The 24,877-nt window shown below is 35.8% G+C and overlaps 1 long non-coding RNA gene across 1 annotated transcript in view; it reads right to left on the bottom strand.

The window, feature by feature from the left end:
* Positions 1-1,504: 1,504 nt before the first annotated feature.
* LOC134658045 (uncharacterized) overlaps positions 1,505-24,877 on the bottom strand; it is a 92,305-nt gene continuing 68,932 nt past the window's right edge. Inside the window, exon 2 of the long non-coding RNA XR_010097674.1 lies at positions 1,505-1,648. This is a non-coding gene — a long non-coding RNA (uncharacterized LOC134658045). The remainder of the gene's footprint in view (positions 1,649-24,877) is intronic.

The raw sequence follows: 24,877 nt of genomic DNA, 5'->3' as shown, positions 1-24,877 counted from the left end.
TCGACTAACGATTAACGATTAAGACTAAAAGAATTAATTGCGACTGACGATTGAAAACGACGACTGATCAATCGTAGTTGTATAGAGTGCAACTAATTTAGTTGCAACTAAATTAGTTGCCGATTGATTACGGACAACTAATTTTTGTAATCGACTAATTAGTTAGACTATTTTTTCCGCGACTAATGTTAAAAGCAAATTAAATGGAAAACCTCGGTATGGCTATGTTGACAGCCAGCAGATTAGGACATCTTAACGCATGTATAAAAATGAAATAGCTCATGTGTTACGTGCGATATTTTGACCATTTTTATGGAGTGTAAAATTTCTCTTATCTAAGGGTAAATAATTTACTCAGTATCGTGTACAATAATGCACCAATCTACATTATTGTTTGCGACTTGTAAACATTGCAGTTTTTCGCTATTTATCGTTACCTGTATCCATAATATAACGATATATACTACACATATATCGTTATATTATTGCCCATAATATTACATTGTCATTAAAGCATTTCAAATTAAACGTGTATACATAATTTTAGCTCAATTGGTTGAAGGTATCTGCTTCGAAAAAAGCTGCAAGATTTTACCCAAACCAACACAGGCACAACATACGAGTACCTCCAATGTACATACATACCAACTTTTAGTTACATATTGCGAGTTAAATAAAAAATGCAAAAACCAGCGATGACATAGTTTTAATAGATTTAACCGTGAAATTTAGTCGATTGAAACTAAAACTAATTTAGTTGCCACGCGTACACCACTTCTATAAGATCCTATGGTTTTATTGACCGAAGCGTAGCGAAGGTCTACGTTTTGACTCGGGCATTTTGCTTTTGTATGTCCGGATGTTCTCTACAGGTCGCAATTCTTAACCGATTTTCGTGAAATTTTGTGACCGAATTCTATGACTAAATAAAATTCTTTTGTCGGTCCGGTTTTTCTAAATGTTTCAAAATGGCGGAGTCGTGATAGCTCCCGCCTAAACAAATAGTCGTATCGGTATCATAAGAGTTTTTTCTTTTTGAGATATGTTTATAGATTAAATGGCCAAAAATTCAGAAAATTTGTATCGCTGGTTTTGGCGGTATTTAGATATTCAGTTTTTATTAGGGTTCCGTAGCCAAATGGCAAAAAACGGAACCCTTATAGATTCGTCATGTCTGTCTGTCTGTCTGTCTGTCTGTCTGTCCGTCTGTCCGTGTATGTCACAGTCACTTTTCTCCGAAACTATAAGAACTATACTGTTGAAACTTGGTAAGTAGATGTATTCTGTGAACCGCATTAAGATTTTCACACAAAAATAGAAAAAAACCAATAAATTTTTGGGGTTCCCTATACTTAGAACTGAAACTCAAAATTTTTTTTTTCATCAAACCTATACGTGTGGGGTATCTATGGATAGGTCTTCAAAAATGATATTGAGGTTTCTAATATCATTTTTTTCTAAACTGAATAGTTTGCGCGAGAGACACTTCCAAAGTGGTAAAATATGTGTCCCCCCCCCCTGTAACTTCTAAAATAACAGAATGATAAAACTAAAAAAATATATGATGTACATTACCGTGTAAACTTCCACAGAAAATTGGTTTGAACGAGATCTAGTAAGTAGTTTTTTTTTAATACGTCATAAATCGCTTAAATACGGAACCCTTCATGGGCGAGTCCGACTCGCACTTGGCCGCTTTTTGAGAAAACGTAGCTAAATTTCGTCAGCTTTAGTAAGAACTACAATGGCGTGTTTTGCAAACGTTCGCTTTTTTTGTTTGCATCGGGAGGTCCCTGGTTCCATCCCCAGTAATTGTATACTGCTACATAACTTTTTGTATTTTTTTATACTTAAATTTCGTATAGGTAGTTGTTTTTTATTTTATTCTGAAAAAATGAAAAATTTCGTATTTTTTATTTATCAAGCGCGGGTTAAGCGTATTCGTTTAATTTTTGTTTGTAGCTTTATGTAGTTTTTAATTTTTTGTTTATATTACATGTACTATACCTATATTTTAATAAATATTTTTGCCATACATTTATTCAGTTTTAAGCTCTGCTCGCGAGGTCTACAGCTAACAGAGCCACTAGTTACTCAATGTTCTTTATCTGTTGACGACTGTTCCATTTAACATTTAAGTCACCATTGGCGTCTATTTCATATATCACAGAAATCGAAACTAACTGTAAGAAGGTTTGGCAATAAACATGCAGAAAAGAATTTGGGCACTTTGCAATTTTTGAAAATTCTCCATTGCATTTTTGAAGTGTAAACTTCTTTAGCGGCGCTGGGCACTTTTTGAGGTGGGGAAAAAATGATAAACTCGAGACAGCGTAAGGCGATCACGTGACCGTAAGGACCGTAAGGTTTAGATGGCCACTCATAATTTAGATTGCATTTAAATCAATAAAGAAAAACTCAATGTTATTTGACATTTATGTTGCGGACTCCTTTTCAAGACTCTTTGCCTATGTTCAAATAATTTGACGTTGTCATGGCAGTATGTAAATAAACATGTCAATGAAAAAGTGTCATCTTATTTGAGAATGATAATTATATATAATAAATAAATAGAATACCTCCGCTAAACGTATGTATCGTGTTACCGGGAGTCGGTAACATAGTGAGGTGAGTTTTCACTTCTATCGGCACTCCCGGAGTGCAACCGTTGTTGCTTGTTTTACAATCCTGTCTAATTGTTATTAAGGCGCCAAACATAAGTATGGTATGGTATTAAAGTTAACTTCAATTATGTATCTACATCTTTCAATTTTTACATAGAAAATTGAAAGGAGACGAATCATATCTCTCTGAAAAAATACATACTTAATGTAACTCTATTATTTACGTCGAAATCATATATATCTCTCTGCAGCTGACTACACTAGTTGTTATTTTGTAAAAAAAACGTTTGACGCCTGATTTGTGCCGCCCGGAATATAGAGACAAATCTTACTGGTTAACCCTTAAAACGTTTATGTCCCTTTTTTAGTACAGGTACTAAATGCGGCCCCAAGTTTAAACACTATATGCGGGCTAGAAAAGGAAGTACGTTGAAGAAAGTGCAAGAATTGTACTTTTTTTTCTAGCTTGTGGCAATATCAGGCAACATTCGGTTTATGCGCAAGCGGCAATTGAAATATGAAATTTGCTGAATTTGCGACGGAGTGTGTTCCTGACGTCATAGAATATAAAGTAACAAGCTAAAGTGCTTTCTTTGTGTTGATATTATTACTAGGTGAGTTAAACATTGTTATTACATATAAAGTTCATTATATCATAGATTAATTATAAGTCAAAAATTGTGAAATAAATCTTGTCCCATTTTTGTGACATTGTCGATAGTACTGGTAACCAAGTACCATGCATGCACGTCCTAAAAAACGGACCGTGCCGTCTTGTGCGCAGACACGATTGTGACAGAAAACGGACATTGCCATACATAAGTTATATACTTTTTTTCATTTATTGTCATTTTATAGGCTGGCGTTGCGTTGGGATTGTGTGATACATAAGTATATGGATACATTTTATTGTATTTTAGTTTCAGGTGGTTCCACCATCTGACTCAGAGGAGTGAGATAATAAAAAAACGACGATGACGAAATTTTACTACTAGAGACAACTTGTACGTAGCTTGCCCCAATCCGACTCTCTTTCAGCCAAGTCAATTTCTCCGGAGACGTCAGATATGATGGACAAATATAGATCGGTTCATTTACGAAGACGCGTAGGTACTATTATTCTTATTGCCATGCTATTAAAGTTGAGTGCACCACAACGTGAATCTGTACTTATAGATGGTTTTGAAGTCAAAGGTCCTTGTGTGAAAAACGTTGTTAATAATATAATGACTCGACCTGAACACGACCTGTCCCCTAGTACTCCATCTACAAAACTTAATTCCATGTCAGCAAACTCATAATTCGCTTCAGTATCCAAATTATTGGCACGTCTTGAAATGTGCTACGGTTAAAACCTATTTCAAGTCGACGAAGAAGATGTTACAATTCCTGAGGCCTGTAAAATGGAATCCCTTCAAAATTCAGGACAGTAAATGCCTAAATTTGAATCGAGTTATATGTGGGGAAGACGTAGTAAAGGATGGGAAGGAGAGGAAAGTATTTCTACTTGGGTACAGGAACATATTGTCAAGGACCGCCAACCAAAGTCTGCAGTCTGGGAGAATGACATGCATAAGCCTCTGATTCTTGCCAAGGAGGAGCGATATAATCCCAGAATGTTTCGAGATGCCATTGAGGCTGAAAAACATCTAAACTTTAACAGGAACGACAGCTTTTCTCTACCACCAGCTTAGGTTCCAGATAGTTCGTGTGATAAGGAAACAAGCAAGACATAGAACTGTGAGATCATAGTGTTAAATGGTGTGGTCATTTTAGTATAGCAATGTCACTTAAAATAATTGTAATGTGTAACTAGCTTTATGAGCCTGTTTTGCATGTATAAGTAGGCTTGAAATTTATAGTTTTGGTTTAATATTTCGGTATGTGGGTCATTCTATACATTAACACTGGAAGTAAATATAGTATTATTATGTTTCACATAAGTTTTTTCTATTTTATATTGTAATTAAACGATTTTCAAAACATTTACTAGTGTGTTATTTAAATAATTTACAATTTTCTTGCCCTATAATATTTTATTTATTTTAATTTTCTGAAACTGTATGACAGCGTTGTCCGTTTTTTAGGACAACCTTGGGAGCACTCAATCTATAAGGTTCATGGCAATGTCCGTTTTAACGGACGTCCTAAAAACCCTACTTTCAGAATTTTTTAATTTTTTTTCGTAAATTATAGTACTTTTTAACTCATTACTATCCCTAAAAACATTCCATGAGATAGGTGGATACATTATTTCATGTCTTGCCGTGTTAAGGGTTAAACGATACTTTGTAAATTTGTTAGATATTGTTGTTGTAATTACCTGAATAAATGAATAAAATATAAATAAACTCACAGTAAAAAAAAATCGAAAATAATATAACGATGAGGCATAGCTATAGTTGTTACTACGGCCTCAGGCAAATTGCCTACCATTCAGTTCTATCACTTAAAATTCAAAGTTCCTATTAGCACACTTAGATGTCTATACATGTCACTTGTAGATTCAATATTGAGTTATGCTCTTGACAGCTATGGGCTCACAACTAAGACCAATATCGATAAACTAGAGACTATGCAGATCAGATTTTTAAAATTACTTGTCAACCATAAAATTAAACTCAAATGTAAAGGTAACTACAGACTACTATTTAAAATTTGCAATATTTTACCAGTTAGTTTAAAACATAAATACTTACTCGCGATCAATAACCATAGCTACCAAGAGTCTAACTCAGCGGATTCCTTAACACCAGTTAATCATACATACATCACAAAGGCTGTGACTACAGGCAAACTATCCGTTCCTAGAATTAATAACTACTACGGGGATAGAACACTTAGAAAAAGAATTCCATACTTACTCAATAGTTTGCCTGAAGCTATAAGACGCGAAAACAAGAAGTCCAAATTTAAATCTATGTTAAAAAAACATTACCATGACACATTGTAGTAATTAATTTACCTACTTTAAGTTACATTAAGTTACATATTAACCAGAGACTGATGACCCCACAGTCAAACTCATTGTTGAGTTTTGCGGGGCTATGATTATAGTTAAGAATATCACTGTACTTTATTAATTAAATAAATAAATAATAAATTTGTACCCGAAACTGCGTCATATCCCATAAATCAAGTGTAATTGATTCCTCCGCCATAATCCTCCTAAATTTGCTGCCAGTATTTGTTTTCTCGTATTACCGACGCCCAATGGCCAGTAGATTGCTGTGCTAATCGACACTGTTGCTAATTACACGATATCTAACGTCAAACCAATATACTTAAGGCGAATTGAAGACAGACAACGGAAGTTAACCACGTGGGGTGTGGCCCGTTACTGTACGAAACGAATGTTACAAGGACAATCAGTCGACTAGAATAAGTCTATGTATATCTGTATATATTCTCCAAAAAAATATTTAAAACCACTTTAAAACCTACTTCGACTCAATGAAAGTGTAATTTAAGAGTCCCACGAATCCACCGCCAAAAAGGCATTCCCATATGATAGAAATTACGCTTTCATTTTAAAACGAGACGCTTAAATTACATGAACGCGTCTCCAAAAACCATTCTTTGATGACTTTCGGAAGCCTACATTCGCGGCTAGGTTCGCGTGGCTCTTAAGAGTACAATATGAAAAATTCGCAATTAGTGACTCTATTTGTTCTAACTCTTGATCGGTTTTCGTCCGTATGTATGTAAGTAGGCATGCACGTATGTATGTTTTGTATCCCAATCATTAGTTTCAGGGTCCGGGCAACATACCGGGTAATAGGTACCTAAAAGTTATTATGACCGCCAATTCTAGGGATACTCAGTAGGGAACAAAATTCGGCTACAGAGAGTTCAGGAACAATAGGCATGCTGCTTAATTACAGAGATTCTTTCCGGTTATTTGTATCAACCGCCTGTTGGTATTTGTGGTTGACAGGCCTACAAATTGGTAAATTCCTTGTGTTTAGTGATTTTTTGCGGAATTTTAATCGGACATGCCAAGGGGAATGGGGCTATGGGGAGAATGCTGCCGATTTGTGATGTTACACGGTACGAAAGGGACGGTAAGTATATGCATATGCTTGTGTTTGTTGGCCGAGATGGTTACGGTTTTCAGTAAAGTTATGTACTTAATGCGCTAGCGATGCTTTACATAGGTTTTATTTCACTAGATGGCGCTGTTTTTGTCTGGAATTTACTTCATTTGAGGGCGTAAAGTACATATTTAAATATAAACTTTTCGTTCCTGATAGGTAACAATCGCAACGCTATTCGCAGTATTTATGTCCGTCAGCGGGCTCTATCTAGAAAACCGTTATTATTCATCGAAATCGTTAGAGCCGTTTCCAAGATCCCCGAAATATATAAATGAATAAACAAATAAATATATATACAACAATTGCTTGTTTAAAGGTAGGTATAATATTACTGTAAGTTACAAAATAGTTTAACTTCATTTGTAAGTGACGCCCTAACGAATGTACCTACTTGTACTTAATTATCGATTTGTAAAAAGATGCCCGAATATTGAATGTGATTGAGGCACGATCCCAACCTATTTAACCGTGATGAGCTGTTAGGAACATTAATCCCGTTTTTCGGCGTCAGTTCACGTTCTATCCATTACTGACTTAACGGCCCTCTCAACAAAATTATATCGAATGACGGTAGCTGTACTTTTTACCCGTCAGCTCGCAGACTTGACAAATAACCTCATAAGATACTACGTTTATCATCGCAAAATATCCTATCAAGTCCATACATACGGAGGCCATTCTCGGCTTAAATGTTGAATCGGGGTTATAACATCTTTTCAATGGAATGCGGCTCCTAACCAAACCATAATAATACAATGGTTTATTTATTTAGGATTACGGATGGTTCATTAGCGTTGTTATTGAAATAGGGATCACTTTACGAGTAGGCAAACGATTCGAAATAGATTGTGAAAATTCCAAATTCTATATTAGTCCCGATTATTTATTGGCGTTCGAAAAGGTTGACAATTCGAGTCTGGCCGGAAGTGGTGATTTTTTCCATTATTTCCATTAATGTAAAAATGTAATTTGGACGATTCCGCTGGATAAAAACAAGCAACAACGGTTGCACTCCGGGAGTGCCGATAGAAGTGAAAACTCAACTCACTATGTTACCGACGCCCGGTAACACGATACATACGTTTAGCGGAGGTATTCTATTTATTTATTATACCTATATTATTATCATTCTCAAATAAGATCACACTCTTTCATTGACATGTTTATTTACATACTGCCATGACAACGTCAAATTATTTGAACATAGGTAAAGAGTTCTGAAAAGGAGTCCGCAACATAAATGTCAAATAACATTCAGTTTTTCTTTATTGATTTAAATGCCATTTAAATTATGAGTGGCCACCATACTGGGCTTACGGTCACGTGATCGCCTTACGCCCCTTACGGTCACGTGATCGCCTTACGCTGTCTCGAGTTTATCATTTTTTCCCCACCTCAAAAAGTGCCCAGCGCCGCTAAAAAAGTTTTCACTTCAAAAATAGTTTAAATCAAAATCGATCTAGGAACTGACTAAAAGAAAATAAGTAGGTACCTAAGCAAGTAAGATGATTTCAAAAATATTATTAGTCCCACTTGCACCATCCCACTAACCTGGGGTTAAGCGGTTAAACCGTTAACCCAGTGTCAAATTGTACTGGTAACCATGGTAATTCTAAGTTTAACTGGTTAACCCGGATTAGTGGAATGGTGCAAGTGGGCCTTATAGGTTTAACATGCACTCCTCCTCCTATAATAAATCAATAGATTTTAAGTCACTTTGTACCTAACACCAATGGATCATAAGTTATCTGAATAAAAAAAATTATATTATTATTATAAATAAAATATCTGGGCGACCGAAAAACATATAAAAACTCAAAAAAGCGCGTTTTCCCAGAGATAAGACCTAGCTAGATCGGTTTTTCGCCCCCGAACAGTTTCGACACCACGACGTAACGCACGAAATATTATGTATCTAATCTAATCTATCTATCTATCTAATCTAATACCTTTAAACGAGCAATTCTTGTTTATCTATATATATAAATGCAAGTGTCCTGACTGACTGACTGACTGACTGACTGACTGACTGACTGATTCATCAACGCAGAGCCGAAACTACGAAAGATAGAAAGTTGAAATTTGCACACTAGGTTGCATTTATAAAGTGTACAAGAGATAAGAAGCGATTTTGAAAAATTCAACCCCTAAGGGGGTTAAAAAGGGGATGAAAGGTTGTATGGGGTACAAGATTTATTTTAAGCTAGGAATATTAAACTTTGTAAAAATGTATTATATTAAAAAACAAGAAAACTAATTTCAGCGTTTGTGAAAATTCATCCCCCAAGGTGGTGAAAAAGGGGTTGAAAGTTTGTATGGAGATCAAATATTTTTGTGAGTGTGGGACTTGAAACTTTGTATATGGGGATATTATTATAAGACAAGAAAAGTAATTTCAGCGTTTTTGAAAATTCATCCCCTAACAGGGTTAAAAAGGGGTTGAAAGATTGAATCCATTACAAATGCTTTGAAACTTCTTAGAAAGGCATAATAGCCGATTACAAAATAAAGTAATTGCGACGTTTTTGGAAATTCAACCCCTAAGGGGGTTAAAAAGGGGATGAAAGTTCGTCTTGGGGTGCAAATTTCATTTTAAGCTAGGAACTTGAAACTTTGCAAATAGATATTAAATTTAAATACAAGAAAACTAATTTCAGCGTTTTTGAAAATTCATCCCCTAAGGTGGTGAAAAAAGGGTTGAAAGTTTGTATGGATATCAAACATTTTTTCGAGTGCGGGACTTGAATCTTTGTATTTGGGGATATTATTAAAAGACAGGAAAAGTAATTTCAGCGTTTTGTAAAATTCATCCCCTAACAGGGTTAAAAAGAGGTTGAAAGTTTGTATATGGTTCAAATTTTATTTTAAGCTATGTAATTGAAAGTTCGTAAAAAGATATAATATTAAAATACAAGAAAACTAATTTCTGCGTTTTTGAAAATTCATCCCGTAAGGTGGTAAAAAAGGGGTTGAAAGTTTGTATGGATATCTAACATTTTTTCGAACGCGGGACTTGAATCTTTGTATTTGGGGATATTATTAAAAGACAGGAAAAGTAATTTCAGCGTTTTGTAAAATTCATCCCCTAACAGGGTTAAAAAGGGGTTGAAAGTTTGAATCCATAACAAATGCTTTGAAACTTCTTAGAAAGGCATAATAGCCGATTACAAAATAAAGTAATTGCAACGTTTTTGGAAATTCAACCCCTAAGGGATTTAAAAAGGGGATGAAAGTTCGTCTTGGGGTGCAAATTTTATTTTAAGGTAGGAACTTGAAAATTTGCAAAAAGATATTAAATTTAAACACAAGAAAACTAATTTCAGCGTTTTTGAAAATTCATCCCCTAAGGTGACGAGAAAGGGGTTGAAAGTTTGTATGGATATCAAAAATTTTTTTTGAGCGCGGGACTTGAATCTTTGTATTTGGGGATATTATTAGAAGACAATACAAGTAATTTCAGCGTTTTGTAAAATTCATCCCCTAACAGGTTTAAAAAGGGGTTGAAATTTTGTACAGGGTACAAATTTAATTTTAAGCTAGGAACTTGAAACTTCATAAAAAGGTATTATTTTAAAACGGAAAAAAAAAAATTTCAGCGTTTTTGAAAATTTATATCTCAAGGTGGTGAAAAAGGGGTTGAAAGTTTGTATGGAGTTCAAACATTTTTGTGAGAACGGGCTTGAATCTTTGTACAGAGGCATATTATTAGAATACAAGAAAAGTAATTTCAGCGTTTTTTAAAATTCATCCCCTAAAATGGTTTAAAAGGGGTTGAAAGTTTATATTCAGTTCACAATATCAACATTAAATATATTATGTTATAGACGTAATGGCTTACTTTAGATATGTATGGTTAATAGTTACACTATTGTCTTAGGTTTACCTGTAAAGATAGTTGTAAGTATGGAAAAAAATATATATAGGGTTCAAATTTTATTTACTTCAAACTTCGTAACTAGGTAGTTAGGTAAATAGAGGACATGAAAATCTTCTAAGGGGTTTGAGAGGGATTATGTCGAGAACAATTTTATTCAGTTAGGGGCTAGAAACTTCGTAGGTTGTGAAAGACAAGTCTCATGCGTTGTATAATATTAATAATTAACAAATGATTAACCGTCCTACTGCAATATTTTGCTGCATAATGTTCTAAGCTAATGTAGAATATATAACCACCAATATACAAATCCACGCGTACGAAGTCGCGGGCAACAGCTAGTTTATTTATATGTATATTTATTTATATGTATATTTCGGGGATCTCGGAAACTGCTCTAACAATTTCGATGAAATTTGCTATATGGGAGTTTTCACGGGCGATAAATCGATCTAGCTAGGTTTTATCTCTGGGAAAACAAGCATTTTTGAGTGTTTATAAGTTTTCCGAGCAAAGCTCGGTCTCCCAGATATTAATGTTTAATGTACCTACATACATATACGTAAAACAGTAGCGACAAAATCATTAAGCCATAAGCCTTTAATCATCGTCTTCCTCGCGTTATCCCAACTTTTTGCCACGGCTCATAGGAGCCTGGGGTCCGCTTGGCAAAATTATATTTCGTACAAGTTCCGAAAATCTTATTTGTACGAGTCGGTGTTTGAACCCGCGACCTCCGGATTGAAAGTCGCACGCTCTTACCGCCAGGCCAGCAGCGCTTCTTACATTAAGTACATAAGCCTTTAATACTTTAATTAAGTTTACAAGCTTTCTGGTGCCGCTTTTGATATTTACTTTTTATATTAACCGGATAACCGCCCTTAAAATGGATGAAGCCCTTAACTCGTTGGCGTTTTCTTTTAATATCTCTTCTGAAGTTATATTAAGCTGATTAATTTTTGACACGATTTGGTATTTAATATTTCCTTAATTTTGAGGAAAACGCCTTATAATGCTATATAACTGTTTTGAATAGTGTGAACTTGTTACACTCATAGCATTCAGATTTTTTCGAAATATAATATTTTAAATAATATTTGTTAATCAATTCTCACTTACGTCAAATAACTAGACATACATAAATATTTAAGCACTTACCAATTTTCCAAACACAAACGCTATGCAATAATTATTAATATTCACAGTATTCTATCTAAAGTTTTTCCCGCCTCCTAGTATTCACAAAGGGCACAAGCTGCGCGCCCGCCCGACACCAAACAACTGCCCAACGAAACGACGAAACACACAGCATCGTCTACTGAACTAGTTAAACCGGTATATCTGGAGCTCTGAATACGCGTAGGTCATACGGATCTCCATGTCAGACTCTACTTGAACCTGTTCTCTGTAAGTAATTGTGAATGACAGTCTATAAACGACCTTTTAGGGGCATCAGTACGCTTGGGATAATTATAGTTTCAGTTCAATTTAGGGCGTCATCTCAGATTTTGTAACTGGGATAGACTACGATCGAAGACATTGATTGATTAAGTTCCGAACCTTCGAGTGAAAATGTAAGCAATACTTGTTCATTGCTTCCATAATTAGTAACAGGTTTGAACAACTAACCCGACTAAATAGGGATTTTTTTCGTAAAAAACTGTTCCTGTTTCAAAATCGGTAAAAATTAATGCACCTCGTATTTCGTAGCGCCGTGGTGTCAAAACTCCTAAGCCCGTTCTGATTAATGAGGTGTCAATCAATTCGTTTTAACGACGACGGTGATATGGGCTACATTTAAAAAAAAGCGGCCAAGTGCGAGTCGGACTCGCCCATGAAGGGTTCCGTATTTAGGCGATTTATGACGTATTAAAAAAAAACTACTTACTAGATCTCGTTCAAACCAATTTTCGGTGGAAGTTTACACGGTAATGTACATCATATATTTTTTTTAGTTTTATCATTCTGTTATTTTAGAAGTTACAGGGGGGGGGGGGGACACATTTTACCACTTTGGAAGTGTCTCTCGCGCAAACCATTCAGTTTAGAAAAAAATGATATTAGAAACCTCAATATCATTTTTGAAGACCTATCCATAGATACCCCACCCGTATAGGTTTGATGAAAAAAAAATTTTGAGTTTCAGTTCTAAGTATAGGGAACCCCAAAAATTTATTGTTTTTTTTTCTATTTTTGTGTGAAAATCTTAATACGGTTCACAGAATACATCTACTTACCAAGTTTCAACAGTATAGTTCTTATAGTTTCGGAGAAAAGTGACTGTGACATACACGGACAGACGGACAGACAGACAGACAGACATGACGAATCTATAAGGGTTCCGTTTTTTGCCATTTGGCTACGGAACCCTAAAAACCGGCCAAGTGCGAGTCGGACTCGCGCACTGAGGGTTCCGCACCATCAACAAAAAATAGAGCAAAAAAGTCGTGTTTGTTGTATGGGAGCCCCCCTTAAATATTTATTTTATTTTATTTTTAGTAGGTATCTTATACCTTTAAACGAGCAATTCTTGTATATTTATTTATATATATATATATATATTTCGGCGATCTCGGAAACGGTTCTAACGATTTTGATGAAATTTGTGTATATGGGGGTTTTCGGGGGCAAAAAATCGATCTAGCTAAGTCTTATCTTTGGGAAAACGCTCATTTTTGAGTTTTTATATGTTTACCGAGCAAAGCTCGGTCTCCCAGATATTTTGTTGTTATAGCGGCAACAGAGATACATCATTTGTGAAAATTTCAATTGTCTAGCTATCGCGGTTTTTGAGATACAGCCTGGTGACAGACGGACGGACAGACGGACGGACAGCGAAGTCTTAGTAATAGGGTCCCGTTTTTTACCCTTTGGGTACGGAACCCTAAAAAGAGCCCCCTCCTTTTAAAGTCTGGTGAAAAATGTTTTTTTTTAAAGAAACATCTGTAGCTGGATTTAAGTAATTTCATCACACCAGCTGGTAAAGGCACTCTTGATCGTTCAAAACCTGATGAGAAAGTTGCATTTTGTCCATATGTTCTAAAGTAATCTGATGCAAAATTTGAGTTGTTTCCTTTATGTTGGCTAGTAGAATTGACTTTTAAATGGTGATTTTGAATGTGTGTTTCATTTAGATTTGACTTGGTTTGGATTTTATATGATATTTTACAGTCAGGATTTTCCTCGTGTTGCTGTGGTGAATTTTTTTGTATTTTACTCGGTATAACAATATATCCTACAAAATTAACACAAAGCAACCCAGCAAGCCTAATTTGACCGTCTTATGTGAGTTATTGTATTACTTATGACTGTCATATAAAATGTTATGTTATCATCATGCTAACCTACCTAAATGTCCCAACACCCACATAATAACGTAATTTTGCTGTTAAAGAAGTAGTAAAAATAGCTCTTTTCAGACAAATACCTAGTAAAAGTACAAAGATACCTATTGTGCAAACCTAAGGCGCAGCCTACGCTATTGGACCAATTGTTTCACGTTGAATACAAAAATCATTTCAGATCTGTGCCTTCGAGCATTAATTTATTTTAGAAATTAATAAAACATGAATCGAACATGGCGCGGGTGGCATTCCTACTATATTGTAATTCCATGGAGGAAATACGATTTCCCGCAGTTCATGTTGTCAGCCGAAAATAAAATATGAATTCATCGCCGACAGGATGCACGCTATTATATAACTACAAAACATTTCTGTAAATTTTTTGACCAACGTCATTCAGCTGTGGCCTTTTACTGTGATGCGATATCGGCTACTATTTATTTGTTAGCACATCATGGATGTATGGATTTATACCGCCCGAAGTTTAGAAGCTTTTACATTGTCCGTAGTTTACGGGAGACTGAGGAAAAATTATATATACCTATACCGGTGTGGCCTGTAACACGAGCAAATAATTACAATACTGCAGGCAAACTTTTGTTTAACGACCTTTAAAAATTATGAATCTTTCAGACTTCCTATTTTTCCTATTATTAAAAAAAATCCAACTAAATATTTATTGTCTTCAATGTAGGTACGCTAACATCATTTTAATTGACGTTAAAATGATGATAATTGACGTTAGGTACTTGTCATGCGTCAAACATAACTGCAATACATTGTGTCTTAGAATAAACATTAGGTACTTACAGCGTAGGTACTAAAAATCAAAACACAAGTTATTTGTAAAAGTTGCTGAACAGATGTTGGTCAGTTTGAGGAGTACAGCCTACAGTTTAATGTATTGCTCTTGTTACAGGCCACACCCGATATATACACATATACAGGGTGCTTCCTGTAACAGAAGCAATAAATTAAACTAAAGGCTGTACTCCTCAAACTGACCAAAATTCGTTCAGCAACTTTTAAAAATCATGAATCTTTTAGACTTCCTCTTTTTCATACAAAATAAATATTGCCTTCGATGTACGCTGACATCAGTGTGTTTGACGTTGCTTGTCACGCTTTAAACGTAACAAAATTTGCAATACATTGCGTCTTAGAATAAACTTTAAAGTGTAATAAAAATCAAAACATGAGTTATTTTCAAAAGTTGCTGAACAAATGTTGGTCAGTTTGAGGAGTACAGCCTACAGTTTAATTTATTGCTCCTGTTACAGGAAGCACCCTGTATATTCACCTCTGTCAAATTGTCTGCATAAGTAATAGTAGTAGTACTTTTTACAAAGAAAGAAAACGTGAAAAAAAATCTGAAATTTCCGAGAATATTTCCAACTTTTCGAAAACGTTTCGCAACTTGCACATCTAGCCGGAGAGCTAGCTACGGCAATAGGTATGCAATTTATAGAGCAACGAAATCCCTCTAGTTAGTATGCCATACTATCATTATTAATTAATCCGGGCGCCTGGCAGCTGTTTAGCGGTGGGTGTGGGAGTGGATGGGCAACAAAGTGGTTGTAAAATCAATTGAAGGTGTGCAATTTATAGAGAACTGTGTTTGGTGTGATATAATAGCTAATTATGTATTTAATTCAAATATAACAATGCCAGGCGTTTCATTTGGGGGAAAAGTAGTGCCAGGTGATAAAAATCGATAAAACTATACAATTACTTGTGCGCCTGTAGGAAGATCACGAGCAAATTGCACCTGACTCACAATCTATGAGTAAAGCAATTGTGAGTACTTCCTGTAGGCGCACAAAGCGATTGTGTATTATCATCACCTGGCACTACTTTTCCCCCAAATAAAATGCCTGGCATTGTTATATTTGAATTAAATACATAATTAGCTATTATATCACACCAAACACAGAGCTCTATAAATTGCACACCTTCAATTGATTTTACAACCACTTTGTTGCCCATCCACTCCCACACCCACCGCTAGACAGCTGCCAGGCGCCCGGATTAATTAATAATGAATTAATGATAGTATGGCATACTAACTAGAGGGATTTCGTTGCTCTATAAATTGCATACCTATTTACGTGGCTAGCTCTTAGACCAATCTGTAGTCGCCAAGCTACGTCTGTCACATTGACGAATCGATTAAACCTAAGTTTCTGAAAGCGCTCGATTAATGCCTTGTATTTTGGAGCAAATTCTTAAGCTTAATGCGTTTACTAATCTAGAGTTAAGGTAACATTTCGATTACAGAAGTATTTAATGTTACTGCCTGATGCGGGAAACGGCCGATGGCACTAATAGATCTCTTTATATTAAGTGACGGATTATTTGGACGTCCTAACTGTCCTAAGCATTCGGAGACAACGGTAACACACTTGGTGTAGCCTGTAATACGAGCAAAAAATTCAACTGTAGGCTGTACTCCTCATATTGACCAACATTTGATCAGCGACTTTTAAAAACAACTTTGGTTTTGATTTTTAGTACAATTTTTAAGTTTATTCTAAGACGCAGTGTATAACGAATTTGGTAATGTTTAAGGCGTGACTAGCAACGTCAATCACATTGATAATGGCGTACATGAATCTATCTATCTATCTAGCAATTCTTGTTTATTTATATATATATATATTTCGGGGATCTCGGAAACGGCTCTAACGATTTCGATGAAATTTGCTATATGGGGGTTTTCGGGGGCGAAAAATCGATCAAGCTAGGTCTTATCCCTGGGAAAACGCGCATTTTCGAGTTTTTATATGTTTTCCGAGCTTTGCTCGGTCTCCCAGATATTTTTAATTGTTTGCTCTTGCTGTTGCAGGCCACAGCCGTTAGGTATAGATAGATAGATAAAGCGTTTATTTGATTGCTGCAAATACACACAAGGCATAGGTATATCAAAGACATGACAGTAAGATTTTCCGTTTCTTCTGCATCTTGCAATGCAACGCAGCAATGCTTTCTCCACCGAGATGGTAACCTTTAACCTAGTGTCCTAGAAGCCACAAGCGGGCAAAACTTGCAACTCTCGTGACAACACACGCGGCCCCGATCTAAACTTCGCTAAAGTAAGTAAAGTAACCCCTTATCGCCTAAACGTAGTTTAAAACTTTGGCATGGAGAGATTCCGTCGGGATTTTTTGTTCAAGTTGTATAGGGTGACTGATCTGACAAATCTGAAAAAAAAAAATAAGCCAATTGAAACTTTATTATTAAGAGTCGGTAATTACTATATGTATACTGGCCAATAACTATAGAAGTCACCCTACATCCCTTTTATTGATACGAAATCTACGTTAGGTACTTGTTTTATTACCAATATCTGGGAGACCGACCTTTGCACGGAATACATATAAAAACTCAAAAATTAGCATTTTCCCAGAGATAAGACCTAGCTAGATCGATTTTTCGCCCCCGAAAACCCCCATATACCAAATTTCATCTAAATCGTTTGTGCCGTTTTCGAGATCCCCAAAATATATATACATATAAGTAAATAAATAAATATACAAGAATTGCTCGTTTAAAGGTATAAGATTGATCGGACTTACAAGGTAGATAATTTTCAAAAGATACCTAACTATTGATAATAAAATGGTCAAAGTAACATTGTAATATATTATATTAAGAGGCTTATTTCGGTTATACCTCATAAGTCGTAAAACACAATATCCCAATCCGCTTTGCGACAGCGTGGAGATCCCGCCTAATCCCTCTCTTGAAGGAGAGGCGGCCTGTGCCCAGCAGTTGGTAAATGTTGTATCGGCTACGTATCCTTTATTCATTTTGAGTAGGTTAATGTTTTCCTTTCACTTTCTAGCATTAAACTCGGTGCATACTGGCATAGGTATTTCGATAGGTTTTTGATTAGTAACTTTACTTAAAAACTTAGCACTAGATGCACCTGAATTCACAACAAAGTATAGGCAGAGCAAGTTTAACTTGAAATGTGTAACATCTAACAATACAAACTCGCTGCTCCGATACCCGAAACTTTAACTGTCTAACTTAGCTGAAATTGTCTTAAACACGTTTACAAGTTTCCTTATTAACTGGAATACCTGCGGGTATTAAGCTGGGCAAATTAATATTATACTAAGACAGCCTAATACCAGGTGGAATTATAAGTAGGTCTCGCCTAGAACTTCATCTGACGCATCGCTCATTAGATCGTAAGTGTAATTGATTACATGAACACACACACAAATACCCGGGGTATGAAATGCGATTTGTTAGCTTAAGATGTTTTGGGCCAGCTTTGGAAACGTAAAACTATTTTTCTCCAACAATCGCACGTTTATATTTGAAAATGAAAGACATTTACAGCCCTGACTGCAGGCCGAGGTTTCAGCACGTGTTACTGTACACCAGTTAAGTAGCCTTACGTCAACGAGTGTCCCCTCGAAGCAAGAGAGCCCTACAGCTAACGAGATGTTAAAGTGTGTGTATAAGGTACCAAGGGATGAAAGGGACCCATTTACCCGAGGTAAACACTCTACTTCTCATTTCTAATACGAGGAAAGCAAACATGACTAAGTATAAACTTTTATAAGTAGGTATAGTATTTTTAGTGTACTTAACATTTTATGTAAAATTATCGTTATTTATGGAATCAGGAGTTAAATATCAGAATGGAAATTATACAAAAATCTATATGGAACCGAGTTTTAATTGCTTATCGTAAAAAAGCGACTAAGTGCGAGTCGGACTCGCCCATGAAGGGTTCCGTATTTAGGGGATTTATGACGTATTAAAAAAAAAAGCGGCCAAGTGCGAGTCGGACTCGCCCATGAAGGGTTCCGTATTTAGGCGATTTATGACGTATAAAAAAAAACTACTTACTAGATCTCGTTCAAACCAATTTTCGGTGGAAGTTTACATGGTAATGTACATCATATATTTTTTTTAGTTTTATCATTCTCTTATTTTAGAAGTTACAGGGGGGGGACACACATTTTACCACTTTGGAAGTGTCTCTCGCGCAAACTATTCAGTTTAGAAAAAAATGATATTAGAAACCTCAATATCATTTTTGAAGACCTATCCATAGATACCCCACACGTATGGGCTTGATGAAAAAAAAATTTTTGAGATTCAGTTCGAAGTATGGGGAACCCCAAAAATTTATTGTTCTTTTTTTCTATTTTTGTGTGAAAATCTTAATGCGGTTCACAGAATACATCTACTTACCAAGTTTCAACAGTATAGTTCTTATAGTTTCGGAGAAAAGTGGCTGTGACATACGGACGGACAGACAGACGGACAGACGGACAGACGGACAGACGGACAGACAGACAGACAGACATGACGAATCTATAAGGGTTCCGTTTTTTGCCATTTGGCTACGGAACCCTAAAAACTACTTACAAACACCTCGCCCGCTTAGCAACTATTGCTACTGACGGTATATTACATGCAAGACGTGTACAAATCGAACAGAATTCCAAATGACAAACCTAACTCAAGACGGAACGAATAATTGAATGAATGCGATTGGAATGGGATGCCGTTTGTACACGTGGATTCATTATTTACAAAGATTTATTTATACCAGCAGATAGGTAGGTGTAGGTACTCCGGCAGCGATGGTTCTTAATAGGTTTTAACCCTTAATTTGGCACAAAACGTGGAAGGTCATGAGTTGAAGCATCCTCGAAGATCAATATCCGTAATGATTCTGTTTCGGAAAAAAAGGTAAGTGAGTCTTTGAGCGGAATTGCCAATTTAAGCGGTAGAACGCCCCTAATGTAATCCTCTATCGCCTCCCCTAATATCGCTATAGGTACCTTGCCGGGGTTTAAAAAAAACAGGCAACAACGGTTGCACTCCGGTAGTGCCGATAGAAGTGAAAACTCACCTCACTATGTTACCGACGCCCGGTAACACGATACATACGTTTAGCGGAGGTATTCTATTTATTTATTATATATTATTATCATTCTCAAATAAGATCACACTTTTTCATTGACATGTTTATTTATATACTGCCATGACAACGTCAAATTATTTGAACATAGGTAAAGAGTCTTGAAAAGGAGTCCGCAACATAAATGTCAAATAACATTGAGTTTTTCTTTATTGATTTAAATGCCATTTAAATTATGAGTGGCCACCTTACGGGGCTTACGGTCATGTGATCACCTTACGCCCCTTACGGTCACGTGATCGCCTTACGCTGTCTCGAGTTTATCATTTTTTCCCCACCTCAAAAAGTGCCCAGCGCCGCTAAAGAAGTTTTCACTTCAAAAGTTTTAAAGAAAGATTTCGTCGATGAATTGTCGAATGTCCTCTTGACCAAAGATATATGTAACTCCGTACCTATATATACTGGATCAACCAAATCTTGTCAGTAGTAAAAGGCGGCAAATTTGAAAAATCGCGGGTTAGCAACACTGTGTTCGAATAATTCCAAAATCGCGTGTCATCTGTGTGTTATCTGTGGAATGTGGATCGTGAACGACAGCCATCATCTTATTGTTTACATTCTGAATCGTTTCTATTTCAAGAAAGAGATATTTCTGCTGTCACCATTAAATACCAAGATTATGCATGGCCTCAAGCAAAGCTAAGGTGCCTACAATGTACAATCATGCTCGTTGACGGTAAACATTACTAAAATTTGAGGTTATGATAATTCACTCGAATTGACGTATGAAGGGCGGAAAAATAAACACGTTTTGGTTCGATGTACATTGCTGCTTTTCTTAGCGCAATTCTGCTCTTTGAGTGTTACATGGTGTTACCCTACTTTAATTTGCAGTACATTGCTACGGACAAGATTTGCTTGACGCACTATATAAATAAAGTCTAACAAAAAAACGTGCCGAGTAAAAAATATCTCGAATAGATGGTGACATTTGATCTATAAATAAAAGCGGCCAAGTGCGAGTCGGACTCGCCCATGAAGGGTTCCGTATTTAGGCGATTTATGACGTATAAAAAAAAACTACTTACTAGATCTCGTTCAAACCAATTTTCGGTGGAAGTTTACATGGTAATGTACATCATATATTTTTTTTAGTTTTATCATTCTCTTATTTTAGAAGTTACAGGGGGGGGAGGACACACATTTTACCACTTTGGAAGTGTCTCTCGCGCAAACTATTCAATTTAGAAAAAAAAAATATTAGAAACCTCAATATCATTTTTGAAGACCTATCCATAGATACCCCACACGTATGGGATTGATGAAAAAAAAATTTTTGAGTTTCAGTTCGAAGTATGGGGAACCCCAAAAATTTATTGTTTTTTTTTCTATTTTTGTGTGAAAATCTTAATGCGGTTCACAGAATACATCTACTTACCAAGTTTCAACAGTATAGTTCTTATAGTTTCGGAGAAAAGTGGCTGTGACATACGGACGGACAGACAGACGGACAGACAGACAGACAGACGGACAGACAGACAGACAGACAGACAGACAGACAGACGTGACGAATCTATAAGGGTTCCGTTTTTGCCATTTGGCTACGGAACCCTAATAAACGAAAAAAATCGTTGAACAATATATACGAGTATATTAAATAATATTGATATGTATATTCAGTTTCATTTTAAATTTTAATCCTGTGTCGAAAGATGGCAGTACAATTACTGTGACTACAAAATTTTGTGTGACAATAACTCTCTATACACTCTATTATCTTTGACTTGACCAAATAAAACGCTCAAAACTAAGTGGGCGTTACGTCAGGCAACAAGATTAATGAATTTTAATCGCATGTGACGTCATAATATTTATATGCACAGACAAAAGTGGCGTAGCCACTTGGTATACACTTGAAAATTGTTAGTACCTACTCGCATAGCATTTTCTTGAGGCGTTAGACATTAAGTGTAATAACAATTATTTCATTATAATAATTATAAACTACTCTGTGAGCGGCAGACTTCGCAAACCTGCATGTTTCCGCCATACTGAAAAAATATGCTTACATGGTTTCACATTAGGTATCGGTAGAGAAATAGGACATATAGAGAAGAACAGCCGGGCATACAAAAGTATTTATGACCAAGCTGAAACTGAAACCTTCCCTTTTGCTCGATCGAAAACCTTTTATTTAATAATAAATATCGATATATATCTATATCTAATACCTTTAAACGAGCAATTCTTACATATTTATTTATTTATTTATATATATATATTTCGGGGATCTCGGAAACGGCTCTAACGATTTCGATGAAATTTGGTATATGGGGTTTTCGGGGGCGAAAAATCGATCTAACTAGGTCTTATCTCTGGGAAAACGCTAATTTTTGAGATTTTATATGTTTTCCCAGCAAAGCTCGGTCTCCCAGATGTTAATTAATACCTTTAAACGAGCAATTCTTGCATATTTATTTATTTATTTATCTATATGTATATATATTTCGGGGATCTCGGAAACGGCTCTAACGAATTCGATGAAATTTGCTATATGGGGGTTTTTGGGGTCAAAAAATCGATCTAGCTAGGTTTTATCTCTGGGAAAACACGCATTTACGAGTTTTTATATGTTTTCCGAACTTTGCTCGGTCTCCCAGATATTTAAGAATTATACTAGTAAAACTTACAATCACTGTGACGAAACAAGGTCCTTCAGCCAAATATTGTTGATACAAACGGAAGAGCAACAGAAGGTTGGATCAGAAATTCGTTTGCACCTGACTCGGAGAGTTTATTGGAGCTATAAAATGATGCCATTATTGCACTAGCTTCTTGTAATGAAAGCTATATTAACCTTGGTGATAATTGATTAGCTATTAACTCGTTTCGATAACTCGAGTTGGCACTTATTCGATAATTAGGTTATATTCGATCGAAGGGATATTTTTAATTTCCGTTTGATTTTAAGAGAAATATCTGGGAGACCAAGCTTTGCTCGGAAAACATAAAAACTCAAAAATGAGCGTTTTCCCAGAGATAAGACTAGCTAGCCCCCGAAATATAGCAAATTTCATCGAAATCGTTAGAACCGTTTCCAAGGTTTCCGAAATATATAAATAAATAAACAAGCATTGCTCGTTTAAAGGTATTTTTAAGAGAATTAAGGCTCATGTAGGCTGCTATATTTTGTTAACTAAAGTAATTATTTTCAGCTAAAAAAACACGCTTTTCTCTACTAAATTTTTAAATTGTCCATTTAGTAGCTATTGCTATATGTGACGTTATCTATGAAAAGGGACCTTGTATTTATATCGGAGCATCGTTAATAATGGCGTAAGCTCATCGACAATAGGATCCCTTTTCATAGATAATGCCCCATATAAGCTCCGCGGGAAGCTACCGCACGCTGCGTTTTATTATAAGCAACCCATAAACTGGCGTCGGCATAGTTATTATCGTAAAAGCTTCAAGTGTATGAGTAATTAATATGTTGTAGACAAACATACCTACACGTTGTGTTTTGATTAGTATAGGTAAGTTCTACGAAGAAATGGGGAAAGGGGTACGTACTAATCTACCATACCATCCCAAATTTTATAAAAATTATATTTTCAATACTAAGCTTTAAAAACGACTGTACATTTTTGAAGTGAAAACTTCTTTAGCGGCGCTGGGCACTTTTTGAGGTGGGGAAAAAATGATAAACTCGAGACAGCGTAAGGCGACATGACCGTAAGGTTTATATGGCCACTCATTTAGATGGCATTTAAATCAATAAAGAAAAACTCAATGACATAATTCAATCAAGCTACATCTTGATGAAATCGCTAATAAAAGTGAACTCTAGTACTGGCGAATAAAACTCAAAATATCATGACCAAATATATTTAGGGTCTGCAAGGTAACTTTACAATTTCTATTCGAATTTTAAACAATTAACGCTACAAATTTGAATTTAGAATTTTAAACAAGCTCACTGCACCACCAGCAATTTCGGAACTAAAGTTTTTCAATAGAAAGGAGGACGGGTCAATTATACATAGGTAGTGCTGCAGACATTTTGGACTAGTCATTGAGTTTTCACTTCTGTAGGCAGTCCCGGAGAACCCGTTGTTGTTTTAAGGTAATCTACATGTTCCTTACGAGTAACAAGACGAAATGGTTTAAGGGATAATTTGAAAACTAAGAGTTCATTCGCATTACACAAACACTCAAACAGCCTTTGACTCTACACGCGTAGTTACTAATATGTACCTACAGTTTCCTTTCCGACACGAGTTCACACAAGCATAATAATAATTATCAAATGAAATTTTCTTTTGACCACTTATTGCCTTTTTCAATAAGAGAACTTACGGCCCGATTCGGGAAATGATTTAGAGATTCACTAGATATGAAATAGTAAAGATATGTGACGTTCCACGGCAAAAGGTGCCATTGCCCCGGCTGAATATTGGAGCGGCGTTAATAATAGCGTAAGCGCCAGCCGCCATAAGGTACCTTTTTCCGTGGAACGTCACATATCTTTACTATTTCATATCTAGTGAATCTCTAATTCATTTCCCGAATCGCGCCGTTAGTCTTTGGTCTGATATTTTCGTTTACTCCTTCTTGTGTATTCAAAGAAACTTGAACTTGAACTTAGTTGTGTATCTACGCTATGAATACGTCGTGTAGCACCGCATAAGTATTGGAGCGTCGTTAATAAGCGCCTATAGGTAAGCGCCAACCGTCATACCTTAGCCCGTGAAATGTCATATATTTGATCATAAATTCCTTTACCTACCCCGAACATAATATTGTACTACTATGTTCGCATATATGTATTATATAATAATCGAAAGAAGTAATAACCTTTGTCATGCTTTTGGACCGCAGAGATATAGCGAATATTATGTAGTGAAAATATTAATACGTAAATATCACAAATAGTTAGTAGATCATGTAGTTATTTGGAGCAATAATATGAAGACTATGAAGAGGCAGTAGTTTCCTACCTATATCTAATTCATAAGTAACTCTTATTTTCAGTCTGGTCACGTAGC

The sequence above is a fragment of the Cydia amplana genome, chromosome 21 (assembly GCF_948474715.1).
Source record: "Cydia amplana chromosome 21, ilCydAmpl1.1, whole genome shotgun sequence".
NCBI lineage: Eukaryota > Metazoa > Arthropoda > Insecta > Lepidoptera > Tortricidae > Cydia > Cydia amplana.
This window is presented reverse-complemented; position numbering and strand designations above follow the sequence as displayed.